Here is a 22,027-nt window from a genome sequence, read left to right on the forward strand (position 1 = left end):
TTGATCCCACGGGAATTGTTGCATTGAGAAAGAAATAGTTGTCTTGCAGGACCTAGTCAGACAAATAGAAAAGGAGTTGTTGTTGTTGAATTCGCATAAAACAAGAAATTAAAGAAAAGCAATTAAAGATTGATAAAGAGATAATATATGAAAGTAGTTAAGGCCTCGGAGATGATTATCTTTCCGGATTAATCCTTCTTACTCACTATTCCAACAATGAGTGATTCATTCCATGGCAAACTATTAGTGATTAAAACCTAATGTCTTAGCGAGTTAATCTCCCTGGCCTTACTAAAATGCCACAGACAAGGTCAACTCTTTTATATCAAAGGGTGAAGCTCAGAAATCTAGTTTAGCGGCATAAAAACCTCAATAACCCAAAGCTAACCAGATTATATGTCACATATCTAATTATCCCAGATAAATGGCGATTTAGGAGGAGTGTTTTCAAGCTGTAGCCCAAGCGAGATAACTCTATCGAGAATCACAAGTGCTCATATGGAATAAGGGGTCATACTGTCGTTCCACCCCAGATTCATAAGATTAAGAACGAAGACAACACCTTAGAATTGAATTAAATAGTAATTGAAATAGAAGAGTAATAGTATTAATCCCTAAAAACAATCAGAGCTCCTAACCTTAACCAGGAGGTTTAGTTACTTATGCTTTACAAAAGTAAAAGAAGATCTGAAAATAATGTTCTGTGATAAATAATAATCCTTAGTGATCTCCTCTTTAAATAGAAAATACTAACCCTAAAAGATATTAATTTAAATTTAAAAGCTACAAAGATAAGACTAGATAAGCTAAGGAGTGCTAAAATCCACTTTGGAGCCCACTTCGTGAGTTTTTTGGCTAATTCCTGGCATTCAACTTGGAGTTTGGGCGTTGAACTATGGTCCATGCTCCCTGGCTGGCATTGAACACCAATTTTGGGTGTTCAACTTGGGAGGTCAGTCCTTCTTGGTCAATTGAATCTCAATAGCTCAGGATATGCTCATTGGAATACACAGAGGTCAGGATTGACAACATCTGCTATCCTTTCTTCGTCTCTGAACAAGATTCTACCAAATTCGCCCAAAAATCACCTAAATTCATAGAAATAACACAAACTCAAAGTAGTATCCAAAAGATGAATTTTTCACTAAAACACACTAAAACTTAATGAAATATAACCAAAACCACTAAGAAAATGCTATAAAAAGGGTACAAAATGCTCACGCATCAGGAACCCAGTTCACCGACTCGACCTTCAGAAATTTGGTGGCCGATCTCAAGATATAGCAGCAATTCACATCGGTAGAGAATCCTCAGGCTAATGAACTGATGCCAGAGCATCTTGGCTAGTTTTACAAGCCATTTTGAGTATGTTTTAGGTTAGTTTCATGCATTTTCTTAGGGAATAAGCAAATATTTGGATGAGTTATGCATTCATGTCTTTATTCAATCAAACATTGTGAATTCTAAACATTTCATGAGAATAATGCAAATATTAAAGATGTAATGAATGATGCATTATCTTATGATTAGAGCAAGGCTTTGATGCAAATTGTTTGATTGATTTCAGGTAAGAAGAGGCAGAGAAGAGCCACGTTAGTGGCCACGTTACTACCACTAATGTGGGCACTAACGTAGAGCAAAGCAAGATAAGCACCGTTAGTGGCAATGTTGGTGCCACTAACGTGATTGAAAGTAAAATTCATGGGAGGAAAGCCACGTTAGTGACACTAACATGGGCACTAACGTGGGCAAGAAGAAGATGAGCACCGTTAGTGGCAACGTCGGTGCCAGTAACCTAATCGAAGAAGAGCTCAAGAAGAGAATAAGCCATGTTAGTGGCTGAGTTAATGCCACTAACGTGGGCATTAACGAGGAAGAAGGGAGCTTGGGACATTAATGATGAAGTTGGCACCATTAACGTGATTGAAGGAAGAAGCAAGGACAAGGAAGGCCATGTTAGTGGCCACATTAATGCCATTAACTTGAGCATTAACGTAGGCTTAAGGCAAAAATGGTGCCGTTATTGGCCATGTGAGTGCCACTAACGGCAGGGGTAACTGATGCCAAGGCATCTTAGGCTAGTTTCACTAGTATTTTTCTGTTAGTTTTAGTGGTTTTATGCATTTTCTTGAGCTTAAAGTAACCAAGAATGGTTAAAAGAATAACAAAGCAATGAACCATCCAAACAATATGATTTTGATGCAAATTCCATGAGTTTTAGTTATATTACTTGAATGCTATGAATGGAAGATTTCTCATGAAATTTTGCAAGACTTTGATGCATTTGTTTGGATGATTTCAGGGAAGAAGAGGCTAAGCAAGGAAGCAACAAAATCAATAAAGGAAGCTTGAATATCACATGTGGAGTTTAAGTTCCAGTTTAAGCCTAAACTGGAGCTTAAACACCAGAATCATGAAGGCTAAGAAATGCTGGAATTGAAGTTTAACCTCCAGTTTAACCTTAAACTGGAGGTTAAACGCCAGAATGAAAGTCTCACCAAAGAAGCATTCCACGTTTAACCTCCAGTTTAACCTTAAACTGGAGGTTAAACGCCAGAATGAGAATGCCACTCAGGAAGGAGTTCCACGTTTAACCTCCAGTTTAACCTTAAACTGGAGGTTAAACGCCAGAAATGGGAAGTGCACCAGGGAGCCATTTCACGTTTAAGCTCCAGTTTGACCTTAAACTGGAGCTTAAACGTGTTCGACACCTCCAGGGCTACCCTTCTAAGCTTCCACGTTTAACCTCCAGTTTAACCTTAAACTGGAGGTTAAACGTGTTCGACCTCCAAGATGCCTCCTTCCATTTCCACGTTTAACCTCCAGTTTAACCTTAAACTGGAGGTTAAACGTGTTCGACCTCCAGGGCTGCCCTTCCTATCTCCACGTTTAAGCTTCAGTTTAACCTTAAACTGAAGCTTAAACGTGTTCGACTACATGACTCTCCAGGGCTGCCTTCTTCCATTTCCACGTTTAAGCTTCAGTTTAACCTTAAACTGAAGCTTAAACGTGCTTCTACAAAAGGCCTCACTGGAAGTGTCTGGCGTTTAAGCTGCAGTTTAAGCTTAAACTGCAACTTAAACGCCACTCTTGGAAAAGGTTTCTGGGCCAAAAATAGTGCGGTTTAAGTTAGTCTTTGAGCACAAACATTAACTTAAACTTACTCTGGTATGAAACCCAATTGAATATCATGGTTTATGGGATTGGGCCTGAAGGATTGATGAGTTTGAAATCTCAATTTATTGAGTCATGTGTCATTATTTGATTATCACTAAGTTGGCTCAATGAATGTTACAGAATTTGGATCAACAGCCTCATCAAGATTATGGATCATAAACCCAAGGCAAAAGGAAAGCAGGGAGAGGCCTCAAAGCCCAAGAAACACAACAGAAGCTCAATATAGAAAGTGTATAAATAGGATAGAATTTAAGTTAGGAAAAACTTTTACCTTCACTTTTAGCTATTTTTCATATCTTTGTAATTGAATTCAGAGCTATGACTCACTAAACCCCCTTTCATTGGGTTAGGGAGCTCTATTGTAATTCAATGAATCAATAATAGTTTATCTTCTTCTTCAATCTTTTCTCTTGAATTTTGTTAGAAAGCTTCTCGATCTAATTCCATTGGGTAGTTGTCTTGGGAAAGAAACTACCCATAATTGGAATCCTTCGGAACCTTGGGAAAGGAATGGAGGATTCATGCTAGAGAAGCTTTCTCACAGTGAATTGGATTAGGGTTTGGATGGATATTGTGACATGTAATCCTACCAAATTGTGGTTCATGAAGCTGTGTGGTATAATCAGTGATCGAGCATCATCTCTTCTTATGAACATTTAAACCAAGGGATTGGGAATTTGTTCATTTTTAGAGAGAATTGGTGAGCCAAGGGATTGGGATCCAATCATATAAGATTGCCAAGCAAAATTCAATGAACGCATTGCTTGAGGAAGAGATAAACATGTTTTGATTCGGAGATCTCAATATCTCCTATAACCCAATGAATCCCCCAATTCTGATTTACATCTTCTCTTTACATTCTGCAACTCAATTCATGCAATCACCCCCATTCCCTTTTAATTTCAGCAATTTAGTTTCTGCTCTTTAATTCATGCAATTTAAGATTCCGCCATTTCAATTTCTTGTCATTTACTTTTCCCTCCAATTTTACATTCCGCAATTCTCATCTCAATCTTGATTCCGCTCAACTAGAACACACTTCTAATCCGAATTGCTCACTCAACCAATCCTTGTGGGATTCGACCTCACTCTATTGTGAGTTTTTACTTGACGATAACCGGTGCACTTGCCGGAAGGAATTTTGCCGATCGTGCAATTTCCTAAATCGTAGCATAACTAGTTTATGCGCATCAAGTTTATGGCGCCGTTGCCGGGGATTGGTTTTCGATTGACAATTCTCCAATTGGAAGCTAACTAGATTGAGCAATTTCTCTTGCTTTGTTAATTCTGTTCAAGTTACTTGTTGAATTTTAATTTCTGCACTCGGTTACATGCTTTCTTTCTTTATGCCTTTAAATTCAAGCAACTAACTCACTGACTCACTAACTGTTTGAATTAATTCCTCAATTGCTCTAACCATACTCTTCCATTAACCAAGAGTATTTCACTTGTTTGTGCCTGTGCTGTGTTCTTGTATGACAGGTAGGAGAGGAGAGACATCAACTCCTCCATATACCGAACCAGAGAGGACCCTTCATAGACTGAGAAGGGAAGCAAGAGGGAAGAGAGTAGTGGGAGAAGAGGAATCTGAAGGAGAATCTGAGGACAATTTTGAGGAAGCTTTAGATCTCAACATGGATAGAGAAGTTCACAACCATGAGAGAGCTGATGGAAACAATGCCATTCCTGAGAGGAGGGTTCTTAGTTCATACATAAACCCAACCTCTGGGAATTGTGGTAGCAGCATCCAGAAACCACCCATTCAGGCCAACAATTTTGAACTCAAACCACAGCTAATATCACTTGTGGAGAATCATTGTTCATTTGGTGGAAGTGCTAATGAAGACCCAAACCAACATCTCACAAAATTCCTGAGAATTTGTGACACTGTGAAGTCCAATGGAGTCCAGGAAGATGCATATAAACTGCTTTTGTTCCCATTTTCACTTAGGGACAAGGCAGCTAAGTGGCTGGAATCATTCCTAAGAGGGAGTCTAACAACATGGGATGAGGTGGAAAGCAAGTTTCTGGCACGTTTCTACCCCCCACAAAAGGTCAATAGTCTTCGATCTGAGGTTCAGACTTTTAGACAACAAGATGGTGAAACTCTCTACGAGGCATGGGAGAGATTCAAGGACTTGACAAGGAAATGCCCACCAGACATGTTCCATGATTGGGTGCAATTGCATATTTTCTATGATGGACTCTCTTATGAATCAAGGAAGGCTGTAGACCATTCATCAGGAGGTTCATTGAACAGGAAAAAGACTGTGGAAGAGGCCATTGAAGTGATTGAGACAATGGCTGAGAATGAGTACTACTATGCATCAGAAAGGCACAACACTAAGGGAGTCATGGAGCTGAACCATGTTGATACAATTCTAGCCCAAAACAAGGTGTTTGCCAAGCAACTAGCAGAGCTTACCAGGCAATTAGAAACAAAGCAAGTGGCTGCAATACACACACAAGATTAAGAGGAAGTAAGCATTGAAGGAGGTGATTGGGAAGAGGCCAACTATGTGGGAAACCAACAAAGGCAATCATATGATCCACATTCCAACACTTACAACCCAGGATGGAAAAATCACCCAAACTTTGGGTGGGGGAACCAACAAATCCAACCACAAAACCACAAACCTTACAACCACAACCAACATAACAATTCCACATACCAAAACTCCAACCAAAGATCATACCAAGCCACACAAAACACTTACTCCCAACCATCATATCATGGCCAAAATAATCAACCTACCCAACCTAATCCGAACCAACAATTTCAAGATCAATTAAACCGGATAGAAGGAATGCTTGCAACCATGAGTCAAGACATAACTGAATTGAAAGCTTTTAAGGAAGAAGTAAATTCTAACCTGCAAAACCAAGGAGCTGCCATCCAGAAGCTAGAAAATCAAATTTTGTATTTGTCTAAGCAAAACCCTGGGACAAGCGTTTCTCATGCTGCCAAGGCCATTGCAAGGGAAGAATGTAAGGCCATAACCCTCAGAAGTGGAAAGAATCTAAAGGAGATCTCAAAGGAAACCATAGAGGATGAAGCAAGGGAACATGTGAGAGACAAGGAACAAGGACAATCTTTTACACAGTCCACAACAAAAGAAAAAGAAAAAGAGGTCCTGAAGCCTTATACACCTAAAGCACCAAATCCTCAACGTTTGATGAAAAGTGAAAAGGATGGTCAATTCTCCAGGTTCTTGGAGATTTTCAAGAAGCTCCAAATCAACATTCCGTTTGCTGAGGCAATAGAGCAAATGCCACTCTATGCAAAATTCTTAAAAGAATTAATGACCAAGAAGAGAAGCTGGAGAAATGAGGAAACTGTGTTGTTAACTGAAGAATGCAGTGCCATCATTCAGCACAAATTGCCTCAGAAATTGAAGGACCCAGGCAGTTTCCAAATCCCCTGCATCATAGGAGAAGTCATGGTGGAGAAGGCCTTGTGTGACTTAGGGGCCAGCATCAATTTGATGTCTCTAACAATGATGAGAAGAATGAAGATTGAGGAAGCCAAACCAACAAGAATGGCCCTCCAATTGGCAGATCGAACTTTTAAATTCCCTCATGGGATAGTTGAGGATTTGTTGGTGAAAGTGGGAGATTTTATATTTCCTGCTGATTTTGTGGTATTAGATATGGAGGAAGAAGCCAAAGCTTCAATAATTCTGGGAAGACCCTTCCTAGCTACTGCTGGAGCCATCATAGATGTACAAAAGGGTGAACTCACTCTTAGACTACATGAGGAGAAATTGGTGTTTAACGTATTCAAGGCAATGAGCTATCCATCAGAATCACTAAGGGAATGCATGAGGGTTGATGTAGTGGACATTGCAGTACAAGAAACCTTTGAGGAAACAATAAAGGAAGTGGCAGAGGAGGAGTTCACCAAGGATATTGAAGTTAGTGACATCAAGGCTGCTGAAACAACCATGCCAAACATGCCAGAGAGAGTGAAAGAAGAGAAGGAAGCACCAAAACCTAAGCTCAAAGCATTGCCCCCTAATCTCAAGTATGCATACTTGGGTAGTGATGAGAGTCACCCTGTTATCATTAACTCAGCCCTGAGCCAAGAACAGGAAGAAGAATTGATCAAGGTGCTACAAACTCACCAAGATGCCATTGGATGGACCCTAGCCGATTTGAAGGGGATAAGTTCATCCATATGCATGCATAAAATCTTGCTAGAAGAGGAGGCTAGACCTTCCATTCAAGCTCAGAGAAGATTGAACCCCGTCATGAAAGAAGTGGTACAAAAGGAAGTCATGAAGTTATGGCAGGCAGGGGTAATCTACCCCATTTCTGATAGCCCATGGGTTAGTCCCATCCATGTAGTTCCCAAGAAAGGTGGCATAACTGTGGTGCCAAATGAGAAGAACGAACTCATACCCACAAGAACCGTCACTGGGTGGAGGATGTGCATAGACTACAGGAAGCTCAATGAAGCCACCAGAAAGGATCATTTCCCACTCCCATTCATGGATCAGATGCTTGAAAGGCTTGCCAGACATGCTTACTATTGCTTTTTGGATGGCTATTCAGGCTACAACCAAATAGTAGTTGATCCTAGAGATCAAGAGAAAACATCATTTGTTTGTCCATATGGAGTTTTTGCTTATAGACGCATGCCCTTTGGATTGTGCAATGCACCTGCCACTTTCCAAAGATGCATGCTGTCCATCTTTTCGGACATGATTGAAAAATTTATTGAGGTCTTCATGGATGATTTTTCTGTGTTTGGAGATTCTTTTCCTAGCTGCCTACACCACCTTGCCTTGGTGCTTAAGAGGTGCCAAGAGACTAACCTAGTATTAAACTGGGAAAAGTGCCATTTCATGGTCACAGAAGGAATAGTCCTTGGCCACAAAATCTCTAATAGAGGCATGGAGGTGGACAGAGCTAAGGTGGAAATCATTGAAAAACTACCTCCACCAAGTAATGTCAAGGCAGTTAGGAGTTTTTTGGGACACGCCGGATTTTACAGAAGGTTTATTAGAGACTTTTCTAAAATAGCCAAACCTTTGAGTAACTTGCTTGTCTCTGATACACCCTTTGTATTTGATAAAAATTGCATGCTAGCCTATGAACTTTTGAAGCAAAAACTTTCCTCTGCACCTATCATTGCCCCACCTGATTGGAACTTACCTTTTGAACTGATGTGTGATGCATCAGACCTTGCTATTGGGGCAGTGTTAGGACAAAGGAAAGACAATTTGGTACATGTGATTTATTATGCCAGTAAAGTCTTGAATGCTAACCAAAGGAATTACACAACCACTGAAAAAGAACTCTTGGCAATAGTCTTTGCATTTGACAAATTTAGATCCTATCTCATTGGATCTAAAGTCATTGTCTTCACTGATCATTCAGCTTTAAAATACTTACTTGCTAAACAAGAATCCAAACCAAGACTCATTAGATGGGTTCTTTTGTTGCAGGAATTTGACATTGAAATTAAAGACAAGAAGGGTGTAGAGAACAAGGTGGCAGACCATTTATCAAGGATACCATGTGAAGAAGGAAGCGCACAAAGCACACATATAAATGAGTGCTTCCCTGATGAACAACTCATGGTAATTCACAAAGCACCCTGGTTTGCAGACATAGCAAACTTCAAGGCCACTGGGAGTTTACCATTGGAATTTAACAAGCATCAAAGGAAGAAATTGGTAAATGATGCCAAATACTTCATTTGGGACGAACCATACTTGTTCAAAAAATGTTCCGATGGCATACTCAGAAGATGCATATCAGAGGAAGAAGGAAGGGAAGTCTTATGGGACTGCCATGGCTCCACTTATGGAGGACATTTTGCAAGAGAAAGAACAGCAGCTAAAGTGTTGCAGTGTGGTTTTTATTGGCCCACTATCTTCAAAGACGCAAAGGAACTAGTGAAGTACTGCCATGAATGCCAGAAAGCGGGGAACCTGCCAAGAAAAAATGAAATGCCACAACAATTCATTCTGGAACTTGAATTGTTTGATGTATGGGGGATAGATTTCATGGGACCCTTTCCCTCCTCATACTCAAATAATTACATTCTTGTGGCAGTAGACTATGTCTCCAAATGGGTTGAAGCAATAGCAACTCCAACCAATGATAATAAGGTAGTCATGAACTTCCTCAGAAAACACATTTTTTGCCGTTTTGGGGTTCCAAGAGCAATCATCAGTGATGGAGGAAGCCATTTCTGCAACAAACCATTAGAGGCATTGCTTCTAAAATATGGAGTCAAACACAAGGTAGCCACACCATACCATCCACAAACAAGTGGGCAAGCCGAAATATCTAACAGAGAACTCAAAAGGATCCTGGAAAAGACTGTGGGAACTTCAAGGAAGGACTGGTCGATTAAGCTAGATGATGCTCTTTGGGCATATAGGACAGCTTTCAAAACACCAATTGGAATGTCTCCTTACCAACTAGTATACGGAAAAGCTTGCCATCTGCCACTGGAGTTGGAGCACAAGGCATACTGGGCCTTGAAACTTTTGAACTTGGACAGCAAAACTGCTGGAGAAAGAAGGATGTTGCAAATTCAAGAGTTGGAAGAGTTCAGAGCTGAAGCTTATGAGAATGCCAAAATTTACAAGGAAAGAGCAAAGAAGAAGCATGACAGCAACATAGCCCCAAGGAAATTTGAAGAAGGACAAAAAGTATTGCTCTACAATTCTAGGCTAAAGCTATTTCCAGGGAAGCTAAAATCAAGGTGGTCTGGACCATTCCTTGTCACCAAGGTCTCCAAATATGGACAAGTAGAAATCATGGAAGAAAAGTCACAACGAACCTTCATTGTGAACGGTCAAAGACTCAAACATTACTTGGGAGATGTGGAGGAGAAGGACAAGGTTAAATATCACCTCAACTGAGGAAGCTGACCGTCAAGCTAATGACGTTAAAGAAGTGCTTGTTGGGAGGCAACCCAACCTGAGGTAATACCCTTTTGCTGTTCTTTTATGTGTTTCAATAAAAAGGGTGAGGTAATTTCTGTGCATTGCAAAGAATTAAGTTTGGTGTTTCACGCCAAACAATGAAGTCGTGGATCAATAATTCAAAGGGGAATGTGTGACTCTAAGTTTGGTGTTCCACCATAAAGATCACTTGAACACAACAACCTTTGAATTATAAGAAAGGAACAACTATTCTAAGCAGTCACAGAAATGCTTAAAACCCTTAGTAGCAACTTCATTCCAAAGAGAACTCAAGGATTCAAAGAACAGAGAAGTAAGTGGGAGACTAAGTTTGGTGTTCACACACCAACTTAAAACTCAGATACTTACCCACACAGAGTTGAGCTAACCACTCAAGTGCTTGAGAAGCAAGCAACTTCATCACTCTTTGCAGGAAAGGAAACAAGGATCTTAAAACATTAAGCAACAATTAGGAGAAGAAGAAGAAATCAAGGTGTTTCCTGGCAACAAAGAGAAAACAAGGAATTTCACAAGGTGGTATTGTTCCTTGATAATTCTTTAAAAAGGGCAAACAAAAGCATACTTGTTCTGGTTTAAACTGTAAATGTTAAATCTTTCTGGAATGTGAAGTTTTTAGTATATTTGTCTGTTTATTGCTTTGAATAAAGTGAGCACCTAGATGTTTGGATATAACTTCACCTTCTTAAACAAGTGCTTGCCATGCTTGTTCTGTTTCCAAAAATAAAAGAAAAGTTTGAACAAAAGTAACTTGGCTAAATTAGTGACAAATCAAGTAGAATTAAGTGGTGGTATGCATGCTTGATTGTTTAGTCAGATCACTGGAATTAGAGTGTAGAATTATCATTCTTTGTGTAGAAATTGAAAACTGTCTATGGATCTTGATGAATAAATGTCTTTGGCCATGAAAAAGAAAGAAAAAGAAGAAGAAAAAGCCACTGAAAAAGGGCAACCAAAAAGCAAAAAAATTGAGAAAATAAGCTAGGTACCAATGGTTTGAACTTCTGAGACAAATGCCTGTGGTGTTTATGTATTAAGGATATGCTTGGATGAATAGGTTCTGAGGAGTGTTTCAACACTTGGTAACTTGGGTTAACTAACCCGGGATTATCAACCAAAAGTCCATTATCAAGAGTAACCTAAATACAAAACATTTAGTCACACAAAGAGGTGCTGGACATCAATGTCTCAAGAAGAAATGTGAACTAAAATGCCTAAAGTGGATATGTGTAGTGCACTGATAAGAAAAAGAAAATGCCAAAGGCTTGTGCAACACATGACACTAAGCAAACAAGGAGCAAAAGAAGCTCTAAGAAAAAGAAAAGAAAAACAAAGAAGAGAAAAGTGCCAAGGACATAAGAATAACAAGAGGCCATAGCAGTGTTTGATGGATGCAATGAAAAAGTGATAATCTTACCTGATAAGAATGAAAAAAGTGATGCTGCAACTTTCTGCATAAAACCCTTCTGAGGAACTTCAAATGCTTGCTAATATAGCCAATGTAATTGCTTTCTGTTTCATACTTTCTTCTTAAATAACTCAGGACTTGCTTAGGGACAAGCAAGTATTAAGTTTGGTGTTGTGATGCCAAGGCATCTTAGGCTAGTTTCACTAGTATTTTTCTGTTAGTTTTAGTGGTTTTATGCATTTTCTTGAGCTTAAAGTAACCAAGAATGGTTAAAAGAATAACAAAGCAATGAACCATCCAAACAATATGATTTTGATGCAAATTCCATGAGTTTTAGTTATATTACTTGAATGCTATGAATGGAAGATTTCTCATGAAATTTTGCAAGACTTTGATGCATTTGTTTGGATGATTTCAGGGAAGAAGAGGCTAAGCAAGGAAGCAACAAAATCAAAAAAGGAAGCTTGAATATCACATGTGGAGTTTAAGTTCCAGTTTAAGCCTAAACTGGAGCTTAAACGCCAGAATCATGAAGGCTAAGAAATGCTGGAATTGAAGTTTAACCTCCAGTTTAACCTTAAACTGGAGGTTAAACGCCAGAATGAAAGTCTCACCAAAGAAGCATTCCACGTTTAACCTCCAGTTTAACCTTAAACTGGAGGTTAAACGCCAGAATGAGAATGCCACTCAGGAAGGAGTTCCACGTTTAACCTCCAGTTTAACCTTAAACTGGAGGTTAAACGCCAGAAATGGGAAGTGCACCAGGGAGCCATTTCACGTTTAAGCTCCAGTTTGACCTTAAACTGGAGCTTAAACGTGTTCGACCAAGTTTTCTCCTCCAGGGTTGCTTTCTCCATTTCCACGTTTAAGCTCCAGTTTAACCTTAAACTGGAGCTTAAACGTGTTCGACACCTCCAGGGCTACCCTTCTAAGCTTCCACGTTTAACCTCCAGTTTAACCTTAAACTGGAGGTTAAACGTGTTCGACCTCCAAGATGCCTCCTTCCATTTCCACGTTTAACCTCCAGTTTAACCTTAAACTGGAGGTTAAACGTGTTCGACCTCCAGGGCTGCCCTTCCTATCTCCACGTTTAAGCTTCAGTTTAACCTTAAACTGAAGCTTAAACGTGTTCGACTACATGACTCTCCAGGGCTGCCTTCTTCCATTTCCACGTTTAAGCTTCAGTTTAACCTTAAACTGAAGCTTAAACGTGCTTCTAAAAAAGGCCTCACTGGAAGTGTCTGGCGTTTAAGCTGCAGTTTAAGCTTAAACTGCAACTTAAACGCCACTCTTGGAAAAGGTTTCTGGGCCAAAAATAGTGCGGTTTAAGTTAGTCTTTGAGCACAAACATTAACTTAAACTTACTCTGGTATGAAACCCAATTGAATATCATGGTTTATGGGATTGGGCCTGAAGGATTGATGAGTTTGAAATCTCAATTTATTGAGTCATGTGTCATTATTTGATTATCACTAAGTTGGCTCAATGAATGTTACAGAATTTGGATCAACAGCCTCATCAAGATTATGGATCATAAACCCAAGGCAAAAGGAAAGCAGGGAGAGGCCTCAAAGCCCAAGAAACACAACAGAAGCTCAATATAGAAAGTGTATAAATAGGATAGAATTTAAGTTAGGAAAAACTTTTACCTTCACTTTTAGCTATTTTTCATATCTTTGTAATTGAATTCAGAGCTATGACTCACTAAACCCCCTTTCATTGGGTTAGGGAGCTCTATTGTAATTCAATGAATCAATAATAGTTTATCTTCTTCTTCAATCTTTTCTCTTGAATTTTGTTAGAAAGCTTCTCGATCTAATTCCATTGGGTAGTTGTCTTGGGAAAGAAACTACCCATAATTGGAATCCTTCGGAACCTTGGGAAAGGAATGGAGGATTCATGCTAGAGAAGCTTTCTCACAGTGAATTGGATTGGGGTTTGGATGGATATTGTGACATGTAATCCTACCAAATTGTGGTTCATGAAGCTGTGTGGTATAATCAGTGATCGAGCATCATCTCTTCTTATGAACATTTAAACCAAGGGATTGGGAATTTGTTCATTTTTAGAGAGAATTGGTGAGCCAAGGGATTGGGATCCAATCATATAAGATTGCCAAGCAAAATTCAATGAACGCATTGCTTGAGGAAGAGATAAACATGTTTTGATTCGGAGATCTCAATATCTCCTATAACCCAATGAATCCCCCAATTCTGATTTACATCTTCTCTTTACATTCTGCAACTCAATTCATGCAATCACCCCCATTCCCTTTTAATTTCAGCAATTTAGTTTCTGCTCTTTAATTCATGCAATTTAAGATTCCGCCATTTCAATTTCTTGTCATTTACTTTTCCCGCCAATTTTACATTCCGCAATTCTCATCTCAATCTTGATTCCGCTCAACTAGAACACACTTCTAATCCGAATTGCTCACTCAACCAATCCTTGTGGGATTCGACCTCACTCTATTGTGAGTTTTTACTTGACGATAACCGGTGCACTTGCCGGAAGGAATTTTGCCGATCGTGCAATTTCCTAAATCGTAGCATAACTAGTTTATGCGCATCAGTAACGTCATTCAAGGGAGATTGGGGACGTTAGTGACCACGTTGGTGTCACTAACGTCTTCGAGCCAAGACTTTACACATGACGTTACTCACACTAACGGCTTGACTAACGTGACTACTGCCTAACTTAAACTCTTCCAGCAAGCTGAGCAAAGTCCAATGAGTTTGTTAACTAAGGCCAAGGGCCCACATTCAGATACTTGTAGACTTAACTGAGGAGCAGAGAAGTAGTATATATAGGAGTAGCTTTGAACTAAAAAGAGGATTGAAACCTGGGGGATCCAGGATTGTAAACACTCACAATTTAATTTTCTCTGTACTCATTTTACTTTCAATGCACTTTACATTTTCGTTTTCCATTCCCAGAGCTATGATCCACTAAACCCCACTTTATTGGGGGAGGGAGTGATGAATCCATATTTTATGATATATTTTGGTTTGATTTGAGTGGATTCCATCACATAAACCCACATTTATTTACCTAAATAGTATGCTTTTGAGATTTCTTCCTAAATTGTGCTTGAAAGTCAAAACGTGCTCTTTTGAGCTTAATTTAGTCAATTTTATTCACTTTAATCCCATTTGGTGCCTTGATGTATTTGTTAAGTGATTTTCAGGTTTCCAAGGCAAGTATGGGTTGAAGAAGTGAGGAAAAAAGCATGCAAAAGGGAAGAATTCAAGAAATAAAGGATTTGGAAAGTTGCCAGCCCTGACCTCTCTGTACTAAATAGGTCATAACTTGAGCCATAGAGGTCCAAATGAGGCATTTCCAGCAACATTGGAAAGCTAACGTCCGGGGCTTCAAAATGATATGCAATTTACTATAGTGGACGTAAGTCTAAGTGTGTGTACGCACAAGTCAGGATTTATCATGTGTGCGGACGCACACATCTGTGCGTCCGCACAAGTCCCTGCAGGTGACCTCATTAATTGCAACTCGCTGACAGCGATTTTTGGGCCTCCAAAACCCAATCCAACTCATTTTTTGAAGCTATTTAAGGCCAAATTGAAGAAAGATGAAGGGGGTAATTAGGTTTAGTTTTTATGATATTTTCTCTTAGTTTCTAGAGAGAGAAGCTCCCCCCTCTATCTAGAATTAGGGTTCTTTAGTTTAATTTCTTGCAATTTCTACTTTTAATTCTTGTTTTCATTTACTTTTCCTTGTCATTTATTGTTATTGCATCTTGTTCTTCTTTATTTCTCTTGTTATTTCCTTTATTTTGTCACTTTTATGTTTTATGAACACTTTTGTCATTTTAATTCTAATTAATGCAAATTTATGTTTCCATGTCATTTATTGCTTTCTTAAGTTGTCATTGTCATTTCCTTGCTTTGGTAGTTTTAGAATTTATTTTAATATAATTTAATATTATTTTATTCTCATGCACACCAAGTGTTTGATAAAATGCTTGGCTTAGTTTTCACTTAGTTTTTCTTAACTCTTGGCTTGAAAATGATGACTTTGGTGATCCTTGAGTCATTGATGTCCATTCTTGTTTGATATATTAGAGTAGTTAGTTGATTTGGTTTCCCTTGACTCTATGTGACCCATTAGTGTTGACATAGGACTTAGGGATTGAAATTAACTATTCCTATTTGACTTATCTTCGATGTAAGGTTAACTAAGTAGGATTAACTCTTCATAATCATCATATGTTTGTGGTCAATGTCTAGGATAGGTAGCCTTAGCTCTCAATTACTTGCCAAGATGTTTTTTTGCATTTGAAGTTTCCTTTCCTTGTATTTAATTGCTTTGACTTTTATTGCTTTGATGTTACTTTCTTGCATGTTTAGTTTTCACCCTCTTGGTTGAGAAGTTGGGTGTTTGGGTGGAATTGAGTTGTGGATGTTCATTCCACATTGTGTGAGAATAGTTAATTGGTTTGGTTTCCATTGACGCTAGTCTTTTACTAAATAATTAGTGAGTTGACTAGGACTTATGGATTGAGATCAATTACACTCTTTTGACTAATTCTTAAGTAGGATTGACTAATTTGGATTCATTCCACACAATTGCCATGTTTGTGGTCTACAACTAGGATAGAAATCCTAAACTCCCCAATTTTTGCCAAGAGTCTTTTAATTGCTTTCCTTTTAATTCCTTGCATGCTTGCTTTAATTCTTGCTATTTACATTTCTTACTCTCTTGCTTGCATTCCCAATTCCCCATGCTCTCTCATAGCCAATAATTATATACTTCATTGCAACTCCTAGGGAGAATAACCCGGGAGCTAAATACTCTCGGTAATAATTTGTTTTGTATTGTGACATCTTTGGATTAACATTTGATTGATGGCCAAATTGTTGGGTTTGGACTATACTTGCAACGTCAATCCTATTTTTAGTATGAAAATCCAAACCCATGCATTTGGCCATCGTCAAATTTGGCGCCGTTGCTGGGGAGTTGCAATGGTGTAAAGTTAGTGGCTATTGTAAATATGTTAACATGTAAATAGCTTGCTTTTTGGTTGTCTTTGTTGATGGTAGGGATTGGGATCCTAGAGGACATTGGACATTCTAGCATTTGGTGGGGAAGTCAAGCACAAGCCACTATAGCAAGGGCTCTCTCAATTGTCTAACTTCAAGACATTAAATAAAAGTGTTTGGTAACATTGTTCCTACTCTTCTCTTTTTGTATATATTTTTTGGTTTATTGCATGTTTGTTTGGTTGATTAGCTTAGAATTAGTTTAATTTTGATATTTGTAAGTTAATTTTGGTTTGAATCATGAATTTATGGGTTCTTGCATGTTTTGATGTTTAGTTTTGATTGAACTAAGGCTTGGTACCATAGAATTTTGAAGAAAAATTTTTGCAAAACAGGGCATCTGTGCGGACGCACGTACTTGTGCGTGCGCACAAAACAGCTATTTTCTACTTCCTGTGCGTGCGCACCGACCTGTGCTCACGCACACGCATGATTTTGCCCTCTGTTCGCAGTGCCAGCACGCCTTGTGCGCGCGCGTTCCCCTACTTTCTGTGACCTGTGCGTGCACACCCACTCGTGTGCACGCATACATACCCTTTTTCGCGCTGTATGTGCGGCCGCACAAGCTTGTGCGTCCGCCAACTTGCAACCACTCTGGTGGGAGTGTTGGCATAGCCTGTGCGTGGGAACCCCTGCCCCTTATGCTCTGTGCGCGCGCACGGACTTGTGTGTGCGCGCACACGTGATCCTTTTCATGAAAAAAAAGTCTTCTGTGCATGCGCACAGGTTTGTGCGCACCCACACGCCTTAATTCCTCTTCTGTTCCAAGCACTCGCACCCTGCTGTGCATGAGCATAACCCCATTTTCTTCCTAGTGTGCGTACGCACACATACCTATGCGTGCGCACATGATGAGCGGATAATTTATACGCTTTTTGGCATTATTTTTACATAGTTTTTAGTATGATTTGATTAGTTTTTAATATATTTTTTTTAGCTTTTAAATAAAAATCACATTACTGGACTTTACTATGAGTTTGTATGTTTTTCTATAATTTCAGGTAATTTCTGGCTGAAATTGAGGGACTTGAGCAAAAATCAGATTCAGAGGCTGAAGAAGGACTGTAGATGCTGTTGGATTCTGACCTCCCTGCACTCAAAGTAGATTTTATGGAGCTACAAGAGCCCAAATGGTACGCTCTCAATTGCGTGGGAAAGTAGACATCCAGGGCTTTCCAGCAATATATAATAGTCCATACTTTGCCCGAGTTTAGATGACGCAAACTGGCGTTTAACGCCAGCTTTCTGCCCTATTCTAGAGTTAAACGCCAGAAAAATAGGTTACAAAGCAGAGTTAAACGCCAGAAACAGGTTACAAACTGGCATTTAATTCCAAGGAAGACCTCTACATGTGAAAGCTTCAATGCTCAGCCGAAGCACACACCAAGTGGGCCCAGAAGTGAATTTCTGCATCATTTACTTATTTCTGTAACCCTAGTAACTAGTTTAGTATAAATAGAACTTTTTACTATTGTGTTAAAGTCCTTAAGACCTTTGATCTTCTTTAGATCATTTTGTACACGTTTAGAGGGCTGGCCATTCGGCCATGCCTGGACCTTGCTCTTATGTATTTTCAACGGTAGAGTTTCTACACACCATAGATTAATGTGTGGAGCTGTGCTGTTCCTCATGAATTAATGCAAAGTACTATTGTTTTTCTATTCAACTTAAGCCTATTTCTTCTCTAAGATATTCATTCACACACAAGAACATGATGAATGTGATTATTATGTGACGTGATGAGCGGATAATTTATACGCTTTTTGGCATTATTTTCAGTATGTTTTTAGTGTATTTTAATTAGTTTTTATTATATTTTTATTAGTTTTAAAATAAAAATCACTCTTCTGGACTTGACTATGAGTTTGTGTGTTTTTTTGTGATTTCAGGTATTTTCTGGCTGAAATTGAGGGACCTGAGCAAAAATCTGATTCAGAGGCTGAAAAAGGACTGCAGATGCTGTTGGATTCTGACCTCCCTGCACTCAAAGTGGATTTTCTGGAGCTACAGAAGCCCAATTGGCACGCTCTCAATTGCGTTGGAAAGTAGACATCCTGGGCTTTTCAGCAATATATAATATTCTATACTTTGCTCGAGATTTGATGGCCCAAACAGGCGTTCCAATTCAGCTCAAGAATTCTGGTGTTTAACTCCAAAACTGGCACAAAAGCTGGAGTTAAACGCCCAAACTGGCACAAAAGCTGGCGTTTAACTCCAAGAAAAGTCTCTACACATGAAAGCTTCAATGCTCAGCCCAAGTACACACCAAGTTCTCTATAAATAGGACCTTTTGCTATTGTATTTTACACACTTGATATACTTTTGATCTTTGAGAGTCTTATGCATGTTTGGAGGCTGGCCTCACGGCCATGCCTAGACCTTGTTCTTATGTATTTTCAACGGTGGAGTTTCTACACACCATAGATTAAGGTGTGGAGCTCTGCTGTTCCTCATGAATTAATGCAATTACTACTGGTTTTCTATTCAACTCACGCCTACTTCTTCTCTAAGATATCACTTGTTCTTCAACTTGATGAATGTGATGATCCATGACACTCATCATCATTCTCACCTATGAATGTGTGCCTGACAACCACCTCCGTTCTACCTTCGATTGAGTGTGTATCTCTTGGGTTTCTAATCTAAGATTAGAACCTTCGTGGTATAGGCTAGAATTAATGGCAGCCATTCCTGAGATACGGAAAGTCTAAACCTTGTCTGTGGTATTCCAAGTAGGATCTGGGAAGGGATGACTGTGACGAGCTTCAAACTCGCGATTGTGGGGCGTGTGACAGACGCAAAAGGATCAATGGATCCTATTCCGACATGATCGAGAACCGACAGCTGATTAGCCGATGTTGTGATAGAGCATCAGGATCATTTTCACTGAGAGGACGGGATGTAGCCATTGACAACAGTGATGCCCAACATAAAGCTTGCCATGGAAAGGAGTATAAATGATTGGAAGAAGGCAATAGGAAAGCAGTGGTTCAAGGGGAACAAAGCATCTTCATACGCTTATCTGAAATCCACCAATGAATTACATAAATATCTCTATCTTTATTTTATGTTTTATTCATCTTTTAATTATCAATCCTCCATCACCACTTGAATCTGCCTGACTGAGATTTACAAGGTGACCATAGCTTGCTTCAAGCCGACAATCTCCGTGGGATCGACCCTTACTCACGTAAGGTTTATTACTTGGACGACCCAGTGCACTTGCTGGTTAGTTGTGCGGAATTATGACAAAGGGTGATTCACGTTTGAGAGCTCCAAGTCTTTGGCACCATTGTTGATGATCACAATTTCGTGCACCAAGTTTTTGGCGCCATTGCCGGGGATTGTTCGAGTTTGGACAGCTGACGGTTCATCTTGTTGCTTAGATTAGGTATTTTTCAGAATTTTTAAGAATGAATTCTAGAGTTTCAAGGTGATGTTCCCACCATCACAAAAGCTGATTGATTCTCATCAATTTAGCTATTGAATATAATGTCCTGCTGAAGCTTGGCCAAACATGTCTAATCTTCTTAGACTGAAGCTTTAGACTAACATTGCATGATTCCTGGAATTCTTATTAAAAGTTTTGATTCTCTTTATTTTCTTTTCTATATAATTTTCGAAAAAAATACAAAAAAATTTTTAAAATCATAAAACCAAAAATATTTTATGTTTCTTGTTTGAGTCTAGTATCAAATTTTAAGTTTGGTGTCAATTGCATGTTTCTGTTCTTCTTGCATTTTTCAAAAATTCATGCATGTTCTTCATTGATCTTCAAGTTGTTCTTGATGATTTTATTGCTCTGATCTTTAAATTCTCTTGTTTTGTGTGTTTTGTTGTTTTTGTTATGCATTCTCAATTTGTTGGTGTCTCTTATATGAAAATTTTTAAGTTTGGTGTCTTGCATGCATTGTTTATTTGATCTTAGTTGCATTTTTTTTATTGTTCTTCACCATTAAAAATTTCAAACATATTTTCAAAATTGTGTCTTTTCAAGTCAATAATACAGAGAATTGAAGATTCAGAACATTCAGCAGAGGAATCAAACAGAAAAAGCTAGGCGTTCAAAACGCCCAGTGAAGAAGGAAAACTGGCATTTAAACGCCAGCCAGGGTACCTGGCTGGGCGTTTAATGCCGAAAATGGTAGAGATTTGGGCGTTAAACGCCAGAATGGGCACCATTCTGGGCGTTTAACGCCAGGATGACACTAAAGGGAAGATTTTGTTTTTAATTCACATTTTTTTCAAGTTTTCATAATTTTTCAAAATCAAATCTTTTTCAAATCATATCTTTTCAATCATATCTCTTTCAAAATCAATTTCTTTCCATTTTATATTTATTTTTACCATTTTCAAAAATCCTTGCTTCAATTAAAAATTTACTTCAAAATTTCAAGTTGTTACTTGCCTATTAAGAAAGAATCAAACTTTAAATTTTGAAATCATATCTTTTAATTTCTTGATGGTCAAGTAATCAACTTTAATTTTAAAAACTTTCTTTTTCTAAATTGATTTTCAATCATATCTTTTCAAACATATCTTTTCAATCACATCTTTTTTAAAATTAATTTTTTCAATCATATCTTTTTCTAATTTTAAAATCTTTTTCAAAAATCACTTTATTTCTTTCCCAATCTTAGTTTTCGAAAATCTCAATCAAATTTTCAAATTTCTATTTAAAATCTTTTAATTAATTTTGAAAATTCTTCCCCTCTTTTGACATCCATCTATTTAAAGGACTAAGACTCCTCCTCAAGGTAGAATTCGAACTCTATCCCTTTTGATAAGTTCGAATTCCCTCTTCTCCACCTCCTCCTTCTATTCTTCTTTTCCTCTGACACCTCAAGGAATCTCTATACTGTGACATAGAGGATTCCCTACTTTCTTGTTCTCTTCTCTTTCATATGAGCAGGAACAAAGATAAAGGCATACTTGTTCAAGCTGATCCTGAACCTGAAAGGACCTTGAAGAGAAAGCTAAGAGAAGCTAAAGAACAATTCTCTTTAGAGGGCCTAACAGAACTCTTCAAAGAAGAAGAAACCATGACAGCCGAAAATAACAACAATGCCAACAATGCAAAGAAGGTGCTTGGTGACTTTACTGCACCTACTCCTGATTTCTATGGGAGAAGCATCTCAATCCCTGCTATTGGAGCAAACAACTTTGAGCTTAAGCCTCAATTAGTTTCTCTAATGCAACAGAATTGCAAGTTTCATAGACTTCCATTGGAAGATCCTCATCAGTTCTTAGCTGAGTTCTTGCAAATCTGTGACACTGTCAAGACCAATGGGGTTGACCCTGAAGTCTACAGAATTATGCTTTTTCCTTTTGCTGTAAGAGACAGAGCTAGGACATGGTTGGATTCACAACCTAAAAGCCTGAACTCTTGGGAAAAGCTAGTCAATGCCTTCTTGGCAAAGTTCTTTCCACCTCAAAAATTGAGC

The 22,027-nt window shown here is 38.7% G+C and overlaps 1 non-coding gene across 1 annotated transcript; it reads right to left on the reverse strand.

Annotated features, from left to right (window-relative positions):
- Positions 1 to 5,237: 5,237 nt before the first annotated feature.
- On the reverse strand, positions 5,238 to 5,341 carry LOC148555614 (small nucleolar RNA R71). The gene has a single exon (XR_015886839.1). It is a non-coding gene; the product is annotated as a small nucleolar RNA R71 (small nucleolar RNA).
- Positions 5,342 to 22,027: the final 16,686 nt, after the last annotated feature.

The sequence above is a fragment of the Arachis ipaensis genome, chromosome B6 (assembly GCF_059453495.1).
Source record: "Arachis ipaensis isolate K30076 ecotype BB chromosome B6, ASM5945349v1, whole genome shotgun sequence".
Classification (NCBI taxonomy): domain Eukaryota; kingdom Viridiplantae; phylum Streptophyta; class Magnoliopsida; order Fabales; family Fabaceae; genus Arachis; species Arachis ipaensis.